Source organism: Myxocyprinus asiaticus, chromosome 22 (assembly GCF_019703515.2).
Source record: "Myxocyprinus asiaticus isolate MX2 ecotype Aquarium Trade chromosome 22, UBuf_Myxa_2, whole genome shotgun sequence".
Taxonomy (NCBI): domain Eukaryota; kingdom Metazoa; phylum Chordata; class Actinopteri; order Cypriniformes; family Catostomidae; genus Myxocyprinus; species Myxocyprinus asiaticus.
In genome coordinates, this window is record NC_059365.1 from 42,383,667 (window position 1) to 42,401,754 (window position 18,088).

General features: G+C 44.8%; 1 protein-coding gene across 4 annotated transcripts in view; it reads left to right on the forward strand.

Annotated features, from left to right (window-relative positions):
• Window positions 1-18,088, forward strand: part of LOC127413316 (gamma-aminobutyric acid receptor subunit alpha-2-like) — a 280,046-nt gene that overhangs the window by 12,701 nt on the left and 249,257 nt on the right. The window lies entirely within an intron of this gene.

The window sequence follows — 18,088 nt, forward strand, 5'->3', positions numbered from 1 at the left end:
TGAGTGGTCTACCTAGACAGCAATTTAAGGCATCAAAGGCGTGCTCCCAACAATAAGGCTGTTCCAAAAGCCAGCTTGCCACATTATGGTACCTTCTAAAAGCACGGTTACACTTACCTCATTCTTGTCACCCAAACAATGAACAAAATCCCATGAATTATTCCATTGGCATACACTTGACATCTCATCTCTCTCGTCAAATCCCCACTTGCTCGCATCTCTCTCCTGTTTTATAATCACTGTGTGGCTCGTGCAACACTCATGTGAAACCAGGCTTCACTCACACGTTTCAGATAAGAATTCATATTTAGCATTTAAAAAGCATCAAACACAAAATTAATATGATTAAATTTGATTTGGCGACCCAAAATTTAGCTTTAGCGGCCACAAAAATTGTTCAATGAAGGAAAAACCCTGAATGTCAAAGCATTTGAATTATCCATCAATGTTTTTAAAATTCGCTAAAAGACAAACAATTTGCAGTTGCCACAAGCTCTGATGTAATATGTGAGTAGCATTTTCCATTTTGCGCGGGTAAATTTGATCATATCTCTATCCGATCACAGTGGAGACGAATTTCACTGCCAGGTGCAAATGGAATTCAGCTAAAGAATATCCAGATACTATCCAGACATGAAACACAAGGTGTAAATGTGGCCCCTGTCTGCTGTGTTTGATGTCACAGCTCAGAATAGTCGCTAGTGAAGGGCCTTGGTTATCACCACAGTAACGCAAGAATGCATTTTAAAGGTACAGTGGGACTGCGCACTTGTAATCTGTTGGCCAATCAATCATTGCTGTGCTTGTACACTTACACAGAGTACGTTTCTGACCAAAGAGCTCACGACAGTGTCATTTTGTTGAAGTCAGACACTGTTCTTCACAGTTCTTTTGTTTAGAGCTCAGTGTAAGTTCACGCTGGTCTTGGCACATTAAAGAACTTACAGCTGGTAGATGAGAGCTTAAAAAATGTAAAGTAATTAAAAAGACCCAGTCATTAATACTGAGGTCAAGGGCTGGGTCTGGACTGTTTGTTCTTGTGAATAGAATATTTAGTGTCCTGAACTCTCTTGCGTCATTAGTCAAATGATGCTGGCTGCTAGAGGTCATACATTCACGGTCAAAGATCTGTTTGGGGGTTTCTCCTAGCATCCTGTCAACATTTCATAAAGAAGTCAATAATCAAATCAATGACTTGTTCAAAAGAATAACTGTAACCAGTCATATGTAATTTCAAGTGAAAGATATGTTCAGGAACCTCAGGGTTTTTACCTGCATATGTTTCTTGAAGTTTCCCTGTGTTTTTCTTTATTATTTATGTGCAGAGAGACAGGGAAGTGGGGGAGCGAGAGAGATAGAATGGGTTTCACTGGACACAAGAAATCTGGCTGAGAAATCTGTGACGGAATCAATTTGCTATCGTGCTGTTCCGAACCTTGTTAAAGTGTAAATGCTACTCAAACCATTCCTTACCATGCTCAGAACCGTTTGGCCTGATGGTGATAAAGCAGCTAATGAATTAACCTGAGTGACTGAAAAAAACATGAACATAACCATTAATTATATTATGGGCATAATGTTGTGATGTCGTGGTTACACTGATGTTTTCACACGATGTCTGTGTCTTACTTAGTCAGGCTCCTGTTTTTTTTTTTTTTTTAAACTTGTGTAAGATATTAAGAGGTGAATTCACTAAACAGTTGCTCCACTTTCAAGCAAAAATGTTTGTCTTAATTACCAGCCACCCGCAATCTAGTTTAAGCAGACACAATCAACACTTAAATTGTGCTGCGTCATCAGTATTTAAATTAAATAATAGTCATTCCTTTCCACGCAAACATGCTCTAACGCATTTTAACCCTCAAAGATGTGCTTGTCCATAGACATTCAGTCTAATTTTCAGTTCATGTACCACCCTTATTATTTCATAGAATATCTCAGCCTCTGAGTGGACTAGAAGCTCAATCTAAGTGTCTTTAGAAATCTGAGACCCTCCCCTTTGCGATGATATATAATTAATTGTATCATCAATACAGCAAAACTTATTTTTCTGATGATTTGTTTAGCATGCTTTTCCTGCTGGATGGCATATTTTGTTCTGGGCATCTAAGATATAACACTGGATTATTCAGCCAAGCAAGCTTACAAACAAGTAAAAAATGGCTCATTTTTTTAGAAAACCGCCTAAGAGCAGATATAAAGTTTTTGGCTACTTGGGGTTTACAGCAGCAATTATCTGCCCATAAAAGGGACATTTGTATTTCACTTTATGATTTTTTGAAAATCGTTTGAACTGTGTTATTAGGGCAACAAAATATTCACAGTAATAGTCATATTCCTGAGAATGAGAGATTTCATTTGATATATGACTTGTCCATTTAGGTTTTTATTTTCATATACATATTTCTACTCCATTACCTCTAGGGGGTAATATTTGTGACGCAAATGTTTTGAGAGCTAGTTTTGTTATTTTAAGTAACATAAATGCAGAAGTGATGGTTATTTCTGAAAAGTTCAGATTGTAAGCTTTCAAATGATACCTCATATGACTGACTTATGTATATGGGGACTTTAAAGTTTTTAGCGTAAACTTTTTTTGTGATATAGCGCCCCCCTTTGGCGGGTCCATAGAGTTTAAGGGGTTAAAGAAATTATTCAAGTGTCTGGATCACAGTAGCCAGTGATGCAGTTCAGTCCTGCCAAAGTGTTTTAGATCATGGTAGTCTGCTACATCCTCCACTAGACAGCTCCCATAGATAGCGTGCAAATTTTGTTCAGCATTGATTTTGTGGGCGTGTTTGCGCCTTTGCTGATCTGCATAATTCGTTAGTCACTTTTACTCTGCACAATGAATTCTTAGTGGTAATCCCCCTAAAGTTTCAGAGAATACTGTATATCTTGAAATCCTTAACATTTATTCTTGTTTTAAATGTAAACCCTATGAGACAGCATAAGCATAAGAGGAATTACTGTATCTGTACTTGAAATCACATTTCCAAACATCTTAATTTAATTTAAATTCGAACCACATATGGATGTGGTTTGGATTGGGTTTCTAAAATCAGATTTCTTTTTTTGTTTTGTTTTTTGTTTTATTTATTTATTAATTTGTTTTTATTTTTTTGCTGTCCAGACTATAGACAACGAAACAGATTTGAGTCAGCTGCGCCAAAGACAAAATGCTGTCTGTCTTGTTTTAGGGATGTTTAATAGAAAACACGACAACAATAAAGATTAAGAAAATGATTTGTGTGTGTGTGTGTGTGTGTGTGTGTTCTGAGGCTTGTTTGCACACCAGTAAATCCAGGCAATCAGTTGTTCATTTATGTAAATCTGTCATCCTCTGTTATGCCCCCAATTATTCGAGGCACCAGACCCAGAAGGGAAACAGCCCAAACAGTCGATATATTTATCCATCCTGAGGCCAAACTCTTACAAACCCCCTGTTCCTCAATCCAGTACACTCGCCAGTCAATCTCAGCATGGCTTCTTCAGGACCCAGTTACTCTTAATTAGTTTTTCTTATCCCGTTCATGTTTGTACTTCATTAAGCTCTGCAACTAAATCAAAGAGCATCTCTTGCTGTTTGTGGTGGAGTTTAACCCTGCAGGAATGGGGGATATAATGACCTAATAAATGGGACATTTGGAAGGAGCATAAACAGACTCAGGTAATCATTTTGCCCTTGAGAGGCTATTGATTTAGATCAAGGTGAAATCATGGTCTTGTCTCCACTGCTGTGAGCATTTTCATTTGGTGGAGAGGTTTAATCAGAAAGGTTTGAGATTTCTAATTTTATGAAGATTGAAAAGCAGTTGGTAGTATATGATTGAGTCTCAGTATTCATACTGAATCCTTCCCTGGAAGGATGTGTGTGTTTAGACAGACTTTTCAGAGGCATAAATTAAATTGTTCATAAAGATACACTCACTGAGCGCTTTATTAGGAACACTATTGTCCTAATTAAGTGCCTGGTGTGGTCTTCTGCTGTTGTAGCCCATCCGGCTCAAGGTTCGACATTTTGTGCATTCTGAGATGCTATTCTGCTCACTACAATTGCACAGAGTGGTTATCTGAGTTACCGTAGCCCTTCTGTCAGCTCAAACCAGTCTGGCCATTCTCCGTTGACCTCTCTCATCAACAAGGCATTTCTGTTCGCAGAACTGCCATTCACTGGATGTTTTTTTTTTGTTTTTGGCACCATTCTGAGTAAACTATAGAGACTGTTGCACATGAAAATCCCAGGAGATCAGCAGTTACAGAAATACTCTAACCAGCCCATCTGGCACAAACAATCATGCCATGGTCAAAATCACTGAGATAACATTGCTCCCCATTCTGATGGTTGATATGAACATTTACTGAAGCTCCTGACCCATATGATTTTATGCATTAAACTGCTGTCACATGATTGGCTGATTAGATAATAACATGAATAAGTAGGTGTACAGGTGTACCTAATAAAGTGGTCAGTGAGTGTAGTTTGCCTGTGTAGACAGTAGAAAGCAAGGCAGCTAACTTGGATTTGGAACGGAGCTTTGGTTTCACAGGACGAATGAAAAGTAGAAGGGAATTCAAATAGAAAGGGAATTCCATCAGTCAACAGCTGCCCTGGACCGCTCTGCTGCATATGTGAATAATTTCATGTAAATAAGAGTGCTTCTTTATAAACCTCCCCCAACCTCATATTCACACAGACTCTCAACCCTGCCCCTGCCCCACTGAGACCCAGCTATGCCCAGGGGTGGACTGGGAAGAAAATTCGGCCCAGGATTTTACAGAGAAACTGACCACAATTTGTTGAGCTGGGGTGCTGTCCTTTTCTGCATATCGCTGCCCCCTTCCGCACATCGCAGCGGCGTTTTGTGGTGCATTCTGCATAACGCGGTGGCCCATGTGGCCCCATTTTGCAGCCGGCCCACCGGGAAAAGTCCCGGTTCTCCCAATGGCCAGTCTGCGCCTGGCTATGGCACTTTCCACTTACTCCCCATATTAAAAATATATTGAAATAAAGAAATAACAAACAGATAAACATGATATATAATCATAACCTGACAACCTTATTCTTGGTATACTACCACAATTAGCTTATTAGCTTAAAAATTACATTACAACACTTAATAATGTACTACAGCACTACAGTAATTAGAATTGCAGCCTTAAAGCAAATTAAAAAGACGAATCAGATTCCCCACGAATGCAAGGATGGAGTGGAGGTAAATAATATCAAGGATGGAGCTGAAGGTAATATACAGTATTAGATAGGGAAATTAATAGCATATAATATAAAGAACCTAACATTTGAACAGAGATGGGAACTGCTGAAAGAAATAATAATATAATGTTAAATGATGATAATTCTTTCTCTTTGACTTTTCTGATTAATTGGTAAAATGGAAATGTATTTAGCAACTATATTGCTCTAAAAAGGCAAATGCAAAATTGAGTTATTTATGAAATCAAGTCTCAAGACTATGATCTGTCCTATAACAGACGAGTTTGTCTCATATGCTAAGATTAAGAAAAATATAGTGTGAAAATGCAGTAACTGCAAAATCCATAAAAAAATAATTCAAGCCATTTTTCTCAGTTCCATTGTTGGTGTAGTTACTGAGTTTGGGCTTTAAAGGGTAATAAAGAGAAACTGTTTCGTTTTTAATTTATTATAATTTTTTTTTATTTGTTTGTTTTTTTACTAGAGATACTATACAGACGCCGGCGCGTCCTGCTGGATTTTTTCCTCAAAACAGCGGAAACAACTTAAAATACTAATTTTAAGGGCATACAGATAAGTGTAAGACATCATTAGAAACTATAAAGGGTCTACTTTTATTTGTGTACACTCACAATAACAACAAAACCTTGTGCTTTTGTAAAATAAAGAAAATAAACAGGGTGCGCTTTCAGCTGTCTCTGTCTCCACAAGCATCTTTCTAAACACGTCAAAAAATGAACTGAAACTCAGCGAATACTTATCAGACAAACATGAAACATATGTCTAAAGAAAGCTTAAAATGTCTACTTTTAAATACAACAATTCAAATTTAAAACAAATATTCTACTGCAATGTAATCTGTATGAAACTAAAGAGATGTACATTAGCATTATCCTCAACAAAGCGTGTGCTTGCAAATATCTGTTCGGGTGTAAATGTGTAAAATGTGCTGTAAATATGCCCGGTCGATGAAGTGTGCAAAGTGCAAAAGAAAATGTATAGTCAGTTTACTTCTTTTAACTTAAACTTGTTAAGTCTTGATTTTGTGAATATGCTACAAAAAATACATTCAATCATTGAGTCTCCTCACATTCATTCTCTCTCAGGGGAGGGGTCTTTGTCTCCTCAGGTGTGAATCACATCAATATTCATGATCATTCATGCCTCCTCGCATATGGCCTTTCTAACACTAAAAGTGTCTTACAAAAGTTAAATGACTATATTGTTTTGAATGAATGAGTGATCAGGATGATTTTCAAAATCAAATCAAATCAAATCACTTTATTGTCACACAGCCATATACACAAGTGCAATGGTGTGTGAAATTCTTGGGTGCAGTTCCGATCAACATAGCAGTTGTGACAGTGATGAGACATAGGTGAGCCATATACCAATTTACAATAACATCAAATTAACACAGCACAATTTAAACGTCTGATATACACATAATTACACACAACAATATACAAATAATAACATACACTGTTCACATCATTTTGTAGCAAAAACTCTAGGCTACAAGTTCTCAAAAGTCTTGTGAACAAATGTTTAGAATGTGTTCCCTATCTGTCACTCACTCAATGTTGTGTCAATGTAGTGACACAAGGGGCCCCTCTTGGGAGCCCGAGACACCTCTGGTCTTTGATAAAAGGCCAATGAAAATTGGTGAGTGGTATTTGCATGCCACTCCCCCGGACATACGGGTATAAAAGGAGCTGGTATGCAACCACTCATTCAGATTTTCTCTTCGGAGCCGAACGGTCATGCTCATTGAGCTGAATATTACTGTTCATTCACCTCTGATGGATCTGACAGCGCATTTCAGCGGATTCTCCCTCCTCTGCACTGGTGCACTGCAGAGTACACACCTGGGCGCTTTGGCAGAAAAACAAGAGAGCATATTTTCTGAAAGAGCTTTTCCTCCTCTAAAAGAGTATATATTTCTCTAAAAGAGCAGCACACACAGAACATCATTTTAAAGACGCATCTTTTTAAAGATGCCTTTCCGATTGTGTGTTATTCCTGGTTGCGGTCGTTATCTCTTAACTTCGGATGGCCATGATCGCTGTCTTTCGTGTCTGGGCGTGACCCATATGGAGGCAGCGTTTGTGGATGGTTCATGTTCTCACTGCAAGAACATGACCATGGCAACGTTGCAGTCGTGGCTTGCTTTCGTAAGAAGCATCGGAGAGTGGGCTTGTCCAGCCAGACGCAGAAGCCTCAGCTGGGCTTCCCCCTTCGAGGACGATTGCCCAGTCACAGGCCGATGCCGACATGACGGACATGCTTTCCCAGGTGGCCGCGAGCGTTGGGTTAGAGTGGAACCCTCTGCTCTCCCCTGAACCCTCGTGGCTTGATGATTGGTTCCTGGGCTCGCGGCGCCACTCAAAGCCACTCTCACTACCCTCGATGGCGGGGCGGCCAGGGGCTATACGGCGATTCCCCAGGTGGATAAGGCGCTCGCGGTGCACCTATGCCCGCAGAGCGCCGCCATCTGGTGCGGACGCCCTAAGCTCCCGTCCAAGCCCTGTAGGCTCACGTCGTCCCTGACGGCTAAAGCCTACAGCGCTGCTGGACAAGCCGCCTATGCCCTGCACGCCATGGCTCTCCTGCAGGTCCACCAAGCCAAGGTGCTGAAAGAACTGCACGAGGGTAGTTCCACCCCAGATTTGATGAAGGAACTGCGCTTGGCGACCGACCTTGCTCTCCGAGCAATGAAGGTCAGTGCATGGGCTCTCGGTTGGACGATGGCCACACTAGTGGTCCAGGAGCACCACCTTTGACTCAACCTGGTCGAGATGGGCGAGGCCGACAAGACACGGTTCCTTGCTTCCCCCATTTCCCAGGCGGGCCTATTCAGCGACAACGTCGAAGACTTTGCCCAGCAGTTCTCGGCGGTGAAGCAGCAGATGGAGGCAATCCGGCATATCCTACCCCGGCGCAGCTCAAGATCCCGCACCCCATCTGTTCATCACCAAGGGCATCCCCCTGCAGAAAATCTTTTGTTGCCTTTTTGTTTGATTTCGCTGCATGCCCAAGTGGCTGCGGTACCCAACAGTTCAGCAAAAGAGCAGCTTCCTTCCTCTCTGGGTCACATACCCGGTGTGTACAGTCGTCAACATGACTACCATCTACGGGTTCTTTCTTGCAGGATCAGCGCTCCAGCGGTGGCACACAGCCGCCCCCGATATGCCAGTCTCCATGGGTTATGATGACAGACCTCTTCCTCCCCCATCCCAGACTGTTCCGGGGGTGGTCACAAGGAGCCAGGTAAGTGCTTCAATGTCCCTAGACTCAGCATGGCCACGGCGTGTTGTGGCACCTCGAGCTCAGCCCCGCCGCGAGGCCCCACCTGCCGGTATGTCCGACGATGTTGTCCCCTTGGTCCCCCCTGCATGGAACTTGGATGCATGGCTCACGCTCTCCAATCCATCGCGATGGCTGATCCGGACTGTCCGATTCGGCTACGCGATTCAGTTTGCCAGGCGCCCGCCCAGGTTCAGCGGTATTCACTTCACCTTCGTCAAGAGTGAAAACGCTGCCATCTTGCGTGCGGAGATCGCTACCCTCCTACGGAAGGGTGCGATAGAACCTGTCCCTCCAGCCGAGATGAAGAAAGGGTTTTACAGCCCCCACTTCATCGTACTGGAAAAAGGCAGTGGGTTGCAGCCAATCTTGGACCTGCGAGTACTGAACCGGGCATTACACAGACTCCCATTCAAGATGCTGACGCAAAAACGCATTTTGGCGAGCATCCGGCATCAAGATTGGTTCGCGGCAGTAGACCGGAAGGATGCGTACTTCCACGTCGTAAAAAAATAATATGGGCCTATTGACCTGTTTCAGTCACTTTTTCTGCACAGCTGGCATATTTGTGACCATCAGCGGGAGGAAACAATGGCGGTGAATGGAGAAACACCCAGAAAACTATATCAAGAAAAACATAAAAAAACGCCCTGGTTACTTTCGTAACCTCTGTTCCCTGATGGAGGGAACGAGACATTGTGTTGATGAGTGACACTAGGGGTCACTCTTTGGAGCCCCAAACACCTCTACTTTTTTGAAAAAAAGCCAATGAGAATTGGCGAGTGGAATTTGCATGCCACTCCCCCGGACAAACGGGTATAAAAGGAACTGGTATGCAACCACTCATTCAGGTTTTGTGCTGAGGAGCCGAGATGAGGTTCCGGCCATTTCAGCGGATAGTTCAGCGTTGTGGGAAGAGGTACACAACGTCTCGTTCCCTCCATCAGGGAACGGAGGTTACGAAAGTAACCAGGACGTTCCCTAACTGTCACTCACTCAACATTGTGTCGATGTAGTGACACTAGGGGTCCCTATACAAAACGCCACAACTAGCTGAACTGTGTTGCGTGAACTGGCGGTGTGTGATGGGCAGACTGCTGTGTGCCTCGTAGCCAGCACACCAGGCCATCACGTAACCTCCCCCAACGCTCTTATGAGCGTCGAACGGTCCATCAGGAACAAGACGACTGCCCAACTATAGGGACAGGCTAGCCCAGTCGAGGCCTCTTTTCCCTGTCTTTTTATTTTGAGTGGAATATGTCACGTGGTCTTACCGAGTCTTGTCAGAAGTATGTCATGTGGAGAGGTCCCATGGTAGGTCCTACCCAAAGGGGGAGGAGTTTCTACAAAGCATGGTGACCGGGGGCAGAGGGGCCTCTGCCCAAGGAAGATGCAGTTTGCCTTCAGGGAAACAATTTTGCAGATGATATCACATGGGTTCGCCTTTGGGGAACCAGCACATGTGGAGCACCTACCTCAGTGCAGGGGCTCGTTAGTGCACATACTGGGCCGGTCAGCGAGTTTCTCCGCAAACTCAGCTGCCAGAGGTCTGAGGAGGAAAGTCATCCAGGGATCACAGTCTGTGAACATGACTGGGAGTCAAGAGCGCACATCTTCACCTCAAGGGAGGGGAAAGACGCTATGCGCAAGTGGTACACCAGGCCAGTTGTCCCGGAACTTACCTGCTCGTGCCTGCCAATACACAGGATGAGACAGGGAGATTGTAGAACCTCGCAAAGGTGTTGGGTATTGCCCAGCCCGCTGCTCTGCAGATGTCTGCCAAAGAGGTGCCACTGGCCAGGGCCCAGCAGACCGCCACACTCCTGGTGGAGTGGGCTCATAACCCCGCAGGGGGTGGCACGTCCTGAGCCTGATATGCCATTGTGATGCGTCGATGATCCAGTGAGTGATCCTCTGCTTGGAGACAGCGCTTCCTTTCCGCTGTCCACCAAAGCAAACAAAGAGCTGCTCAGAGCTTCTAAGGCTCTGCGTGCAATCCAAATAGATGCGTAAAGCTCGCACTTGACACAGCAACCCTCAAGGCTGGGTCTGCCTCCTCCTGGGGCAGCGCTTGCAGGTTCACCACCTGATCCCTAAAAGGAGTCGTGGGAACCTTGGGCACATAGTCCAGTCAGGGTCTCAGAATCACGTGAGAGTAACCCAGACTGAACTCCAGGCATGATTCGCTGACAGAGAATGCCTGCAGGTCCCGTACCCTTTTGATGGAAGTGAGCGCAGTCAGGAGGGCAGTCTTCAAAGAGAGTGCTTTAAGCTCAGCTGACTCAAAGGGAGCTCCCTGTAGACCCCGAAGGACGACGGAGAGGTCCCATGAGGGGACGAGGCATGGTCTGGAGGGATTCAACCTCCTAGCGCCTCTCAGGAACCTGATGATCAAGTCGTGCTTCCCCAAATACTTACCATCTACTGCATCGTGATGCGCCGATATAGCGGCTACTTACACTTTCAGGGTGGAGGAGGACAGCCACCCCTCCAGCCTCTCCTGCAGGAAGGAAAGCACTGATCCGACTGCGCATCTCTTGGGGTCTTCGCATCGGGAAGAACACCACTTAGCGAAAAGACGCCACTTCAAGGCATACAGGCGCCTCATAAAGGGAGCCCTAGCCTGAGTGATCGTGTCTACCACCGCGGGTGGTAGGCCACTTAAGCCTTCCACGTCCCATTCAGGGGCCAGACGTGGAGATTCCAGAGTTCTGGTCACGGGCACCATATGGTGCCCCGTCCATGAGAAAGAAGGTCCTTCCTCAGGGGAATTCACCGGGGGGGGGGGGGTGGGGGGGCTGTCGCAAGGAGCGTGAGATCCGAAAACCACATCTGGGTGGGCCAGTAGGGTGCTACTAGGATGATCTGCTCCTCGTCCTCCCTGACCTTGCAGGCTCACTGGGGGAAATGCGTATTTGTGTAGTCCAGGGGGCAAGCTGTGTGCCAGTGCATCTATACCGAGGGGTGCCTCAGTCAGGGCATACCAAAGTGGGCAGTGGGAGGATTCCCAGGAAGCAAACAGGTCTACCTGTGCTCGACCGAATCGATTCCAAATCAGCTGGACCACCTGAGGGTAACCTGACGTGACAGCACATCCGCTGCGGTGTTGAGGTCGCTGGGATGTGAGTGGCTCGTAGTGACTTGAGGCGCTGCTGACTCCAGAGGAGGAGACAGCGGGCAAGTTGTGACATGCAATGGGAGCGTAGACCGCCTTGGTGGTTGATGTATGCTACCGATGCTGTGTTGTCCATCCGGACCAACACGTGCTTGCCCAGGATCAATGACTGAAACCTCCGAAGGGCGAGCAGTACTGCCAGCAACTCTAGGCAATTGATGTGCCAATGCAGCCACGGGCCAGTCCAGGAGCCGGCGGCTGTGTGCCCATTGCATACGGTGCCCCAGCCCATCTTGGAGGCATCTGTTGTAACCACGACGCACCTGGAGACCTGCTCTAGGGGATCCCCTGCCCGTATAAATGCAAGGTCGGTCCAAGGGCTGAAGAGGCGGCAACAGATCGGCATGATGGCCATGCTACACCGTGTCCCACGGTGCTGTGCCCATCTCAGGACTCGAGTCTTAAGCCAGCGCTGAAGCGTTCTCATATGCATCAACCCGAGCGGTGTGGCCGCCACTGAGGATGCCATATGCCCATACGCCACTGAGGATGCCGAGGACCTTGTATTGGTATGCCTGGTCTTCGAAGGCAAACCGCAGGAAGGGTCTGTTTCGAGGTACGACCGAGACGTGTAAGTCCTTCAGGTCTACCGCCGCAAACCAATATTGATGCCAAAAGCTCGCTAGAATGCGTTTTTGTGTCAGCAACTTGAACCGGAGTCTGTGCAAAGCCCGGTTTAGTACTCACAGGTCCAGGATTGGTCGCAACCCACAATCCTGGGTCAGAACTACCCTGGTGCAGTTCTTTTAGCGCCTTGGCTTGGTGTACTTGTGGGAGAGCCATGGTGTGCAGGGCAGAGGCGGCTTGTTTAGAGGCACCGTAGGCTCTAGCCGGCAGGGACGATGTAAACCTACAGGCCCTGGACGGGAGTTTTGCGCACCCACGCCAGGTGGCGGCGCTCTAAGGACACAAGTGCACCGTGAGCGCCTTATCCACCTGGGAGATCACTTAATACCCCCTGGCCGCTCCGCCATCGAGGGTAGCAAGAGCGGGGGAGCTGAAAGACCGGGACCGGGCAGTAAAAGGTGCCTCCCACAATCTTGTCAGCTGCACATGCACTTCTTGGAAGAAAGGAACGGGGGCGAGGCATGGCCATGGGTGGCGGCCCGAGCCCAGGAACCAATCGTCAAGCCACGAGGGTTCAGGGGAGAGCAGAGGGTTCCACTCTAGCTTGATGCTCGTGATCGCCCGGGAAAGCATGTGTAGCAAATTAGCTTAAAAAGGGAATTATTTATAATTAATTATAACTGGTTATAATTAATAATAAGTATTTAGATTAGATCTTAGAATTAACTGTAGCAGAATCGATATTACAATTACTTGATCTGTCCGTCCACCGAGCAGACAATATAATTATTTATCAGTTCTAGGAAGATTACTTTCCTGGCCAAGGAACAATAGCCTTCCTACTTATACAGTGCTAGCAGTAGTTTAGCATGTAGCAAGGAGCAACATTCAGTGACTTTGAATTGTGAGCGGAACACAGAGACAATCAATTGTGAATATAAGGGATTTAATAAATGAAACTATAACTAACATACAAACAAACTAAGCAAAACATACATATATAGAATGAAGGAAAGTAAGGAAAGGAGAGAGAAGAGCAAAGAATGGCAATATTTCACATCAATTAACCACAACCTAAATGAGAATCATCAGAGGCACAATTCACCTTAAAAGGGGTTCAAACTTAAACGCGCATCTAATCAGTTGTAAATGGTTACTTGCATTGGTTTGTTGCTGAATAAGAGTCTTGATGCGGTAGACGAGGTTCTCGACGATTTCTTTAGGAGTGAGTTGAAGAAGTCCACAGCAAATCCACAAAGTTACTTGAAGTAAACACTGCCAGAAGGTTAAACTCAAGAGGAGAGTTTTGGAGTGTGTTGGTCTCAAGAAGAAGAGTTTTGAGCGATGATTAGTCTGCGTTCTGGAGTTTTAATAGTTCATTGCCGCACCCATTTTGTGGGTGGAGTGGCCAATCAGAGGCATGCATTTTGAGCGGGAGAGACATCCTTTGTCTCCGTTTATGGCCCATTCGCATTTTATTGCTGATCTGGACCGCTAGTGCAACTTTTAATTCAAAACATAGTAAGAATTGTTCGATGCATTTCACGATCACATGGTGTACATTATTGTGTGAGAAATAAAGAGAAGATCATTTTGATACCAAGAAGGTAACCTCCAGACGATATTAAAGCAGAAATACACTCATACACTTGAATATAGGCATTTAACGTCTAACTAATACAAGTAAAGGGCTTTAACTAAGTTAATATAATAGGGGAATATACATACAACACATGCATATAGCAGATACATTTATAACTGCTTACTATGGCCTAAATAGAGAAAATGTCTTTAGGTGTGTGTGTGACGTGTATTGGAATTACTGGAGACAGACAACTGCTCTGGTGCCTGGCACGGGGGTCACCCGCCCCCCCCCCCTTTCTATGGAATGTGTTTGAAGCTTGATGGAGACACTCCAGAGGCAACCTGTTTTAGCATTTTTTTGATAGTGATAAAGACCATCTGCAATTTAGCACCCATATAAATGTAACCGCGGAGGCCAGGTCAGTAATTTATATGCAAATGTCAAAAGGCTAAAAGGGTTTTTTTTTAAACAAAGTGTAATTAGCCATCACTGATCTTACACAGACGTTACACATGTCTATCATTTCCGTGTCGGCCTGGGACTGGGCGACCATTCCCGAAGGAGGAAGCCCAGTCGAAGCCTCTGTGTCCGACTGGATGAGCCCTCTCTCCGATGCTGCGCTCAATAACTCATCTTCTTCCTGGGCTCCGAATGAGATGTCGAACTCACCCTGAGACGAGCCGGCGATCTCGTCCGAGCGCCCGACCGGAGCAAGCGAGCATGCTGGGGAATGGGAGGTCTGTGGGGGGATACCCGGTGGAGGTGGTCCCATTGAGGTCCCCAAATCGCCCCCAGTGCTAACCTGCACAGCCTCATACCCGTAGGTAGAAGGACCAATGCGGGGTGCAGCTGGGGTGGCTTGCTTTCTTACGAATGCAAGCTGCGACCATAACGTTGCCACAGTCATGTTCTAGCAATGAGGACAAGACCCATCCATGCACGATGTCTCCGCATGAGCAGCGCCCAGACACATATGACAGCGATCGTGGCCATCAGAAGCAGAGAGATATCCACCGCAACCAGGAATAACACACAGATGGAAAGGCATCTTTAAAAAGACGTTCAGTGTGTGCCACTCTTTTAGAAAGAAAATATACTCTTTTTAGAATATACTCTTTTAGTTGTTTCTGCTGAGGTGCCCAGGGGCCATTCTCTGCACTCCACGGGTGCAAAGGGGGAGAAGCCACTGAAATGCGGCGTAGAATCCAGCAGATGAGGTGAGTGAACTTCGCGGATGAATTCAGCTTCAATGAATAGAACCACTCGGCTCCGAAGAGAAAATCTGAACGAGTGGTTGCATACCAGCTCCTTTTATATCCGTATGTCCGGGGGAGTGGCATGCAAATTCCACTCGCCAATTCTCATTGGCCTTTTTTAAAAAAAGCAGAGGTGTTTGGGGCTCCCAAGAGTGACCCCTAGTGTCACTACATCGACACAACGTCGAGTGAGTGACAGATAGGGAAACACTTTTGATCCATGCAAAGTCCCTGGAAAGGTGTATACGTGTCTGAGGTCTGCACAAATATTGCCAAATTTGACTTTTGCCTACATTTAAATATATTTTATCCACAATTTATCTCTGTATGGCGGTGAGTCTGATGTGTGACCGGTGTGAACGGTACATCACAGTAAACATCTGTCATTCAGAAGCAGTAGCGTTTTTAACCACCACGCAAACCATGTAATTGTGTCGGGCCCCGGACATCGGGGGCCCCCGCCCCAGTAGGAATGCTCTACAAAAACCGCTTGAGGGATGGCATTTTACATGTTGTTCTGTTGTCACGCGCGAATACGCTGTTGTCAGCACTCTCAGAGCTGTTCATGTTAGAGGTCCACTGGATTGGGTCAGTTTTTCAAGTAGGACTTTTAGTTCGGGTTTGTAATTTATGAAAAAAAATATGTGCTCTCACTCACAGATATGTGCGAATGGATGAGTTAGGGGTCGTTCATAGCGAATGTGTTTTTTGCCTGTGTCTGCTCTGTTTTTCCATTGTTTTCCTATGTAAACATGCGCTGGACTAATGTCCATGCCTGCTGCACTGCATCTCGCTGTTTCTTCAATGTCTCACTGGACCAGCACGTTTTTATACTTCAGGTCTCAAAAATGTGGTTTCACTCAAAAACATTCTGTTTCATTCGTTGCGCTGCATCTAGATTATTTTTAGCACATATGTCACAAAGATTTAACGTTCTGAACTAGTTCAGGTTGCAAAGAGGTGACTGTTACAATGTTTAATATTATTCCATATTGTTCTGCACCAAGCAAAGTTTCAGCGCTTTCAGCAATGTTTTTTTTCCTTCTGCTCTAGTGTGCTGAGGGGCTGTTGTACCTTGTATGTCTACTTTACAATACTGTAACGAATGTTGCCAACGATTCTAACAAAACATACAGCCTTTTGCAACATGGTAAACAATACACTGCAGCATCAGAATATAAGCTCCTGGTGAAAGTAAATTAAATAAGACAGATATATATTACTACTGTATACAGCAAATCCTCAAAGTAATAATAATAATAATACTGTATCAAATTATAATGACAAACTGGATAACACTAAATAATTGTTGCCTTATAATAATAATAAATAAAAACTGAATTCCAAAATGTTAGTGAGTGTAGTAGGTTTTGCACACCCTGTTCATAAAAAAAAAGAATGTTTTGTAAAAATATGATTTAAAACAATTTTATGTTATTTTTTAAGCAAAATTTTCGAAATGGGGCCCCGGGTTGATCAGTTGCTTGGGGCCTCAGAAATTGTAAACCCACCCCTGTTCAGAAGTTACAAATCTTTGTGTTATTTTCTGCTCTGATTTGGTCAAAATATTACAAAATGTCTCTGATAATCCCGTCTGTATGAATGTTAGAGCTGCTTTTAACACACAAGTGTTTTTATCTTTGCTCTACCCCTTCATCACTGCTTGACTCTGACGAAGTGAAGCTAAGGGGGCTTTCACACTGGGCACGTTTGCTGCGGTCCGATTCCGAGTGTGATTATTCCCGGTGCCCTCCTCAGCGTTGGTCTGGTTTCACACTCACTTGATTCTATCGAACCCCGGTCCATTTGCGTTCATCTTACGTCATTACAAACATGCATGGAGAACACAACGCAACTTATCATACTTTTTGTTGTTTTGTTATTTTGGTGCCATTATGCACAGCAGAGTGAACGACAACTGCGTATATGTGCGCTTCATGGCGTAACTCATCAGATGTCCAGGGGAAGGTGGCTTGCTGCTGCTCGCAAACGGCATTTTTTGAGGAGACAGCTGATTGCAAGGAATTCATTTGCATCTTTGTTTACACTGCACGCTTACTCACGCTCGTGTCCAAGGTGAAGTTATCGCCACTGTCAACTCCTATTATACCCTATATTTATAACCTATATATAATAATATTTATATATAGTATTTATAAGATAGATAGATAGATAAATATATAGATAGACAGATAGATAGACAGATAGATAGACAGACAGATAGACAGTATTTATAGATGTTGATTGTACTTGTATGTCATTGGGGGGTTCATTACATTTTTGGGACTTTCAGGAATGAAAAACGCATGCGCAGGTTACTTTACTTACTGAACGAATGCACACCCGAGTCCGAGTTGCTTTCACATTCACGTGAATCACACTACAGTTCCATTGCAACCGAACTCAGACCACCTCCTACAGGTAGTCTCTGGTTCAGTACCACGGTTGCGCTCCCCGGTCCGCATGACAGCTTTCACATTACCAATTTTTCATGCGAACCGTGCTCGGTTTCGAACTAAACTGCCAGTGTGAAAGCACCCTAATTGTTGCTTAAAAGATAAAACTTTACTGAAAGAAAAATCACATTTTGTCTCTGGTAATTATTTTGAAGAGTGTCTCCAAAACACTACGTGCTGAGATGCACTATGGATATTGCGTTGCGTAATCCACCAGGACTAATACAAAGCGATGCCCGCATGATGTCCGTTCTAATGGCCCGATGAGGTCCATGCCAATTCGGTCGAAAGGAACCTCGATCAACAGAAAGGGGTGCAATGGCACATCTTCTGGACTCAAGATGGCGCCGAGTATGGCTGCTGCGTTGCGAGCTCCGACACAACATAGCAATGTTTTGTTTGTTTTGTTTACAATTCTTATGTTTTTTGTCTTGGATGTTGTCTGCCTTATTGTCTACGACAGACAAACACTTTTGGACATTGGTTCAGCGATCTCACACCGAAAACCGGACTTCACATTCCTCAATG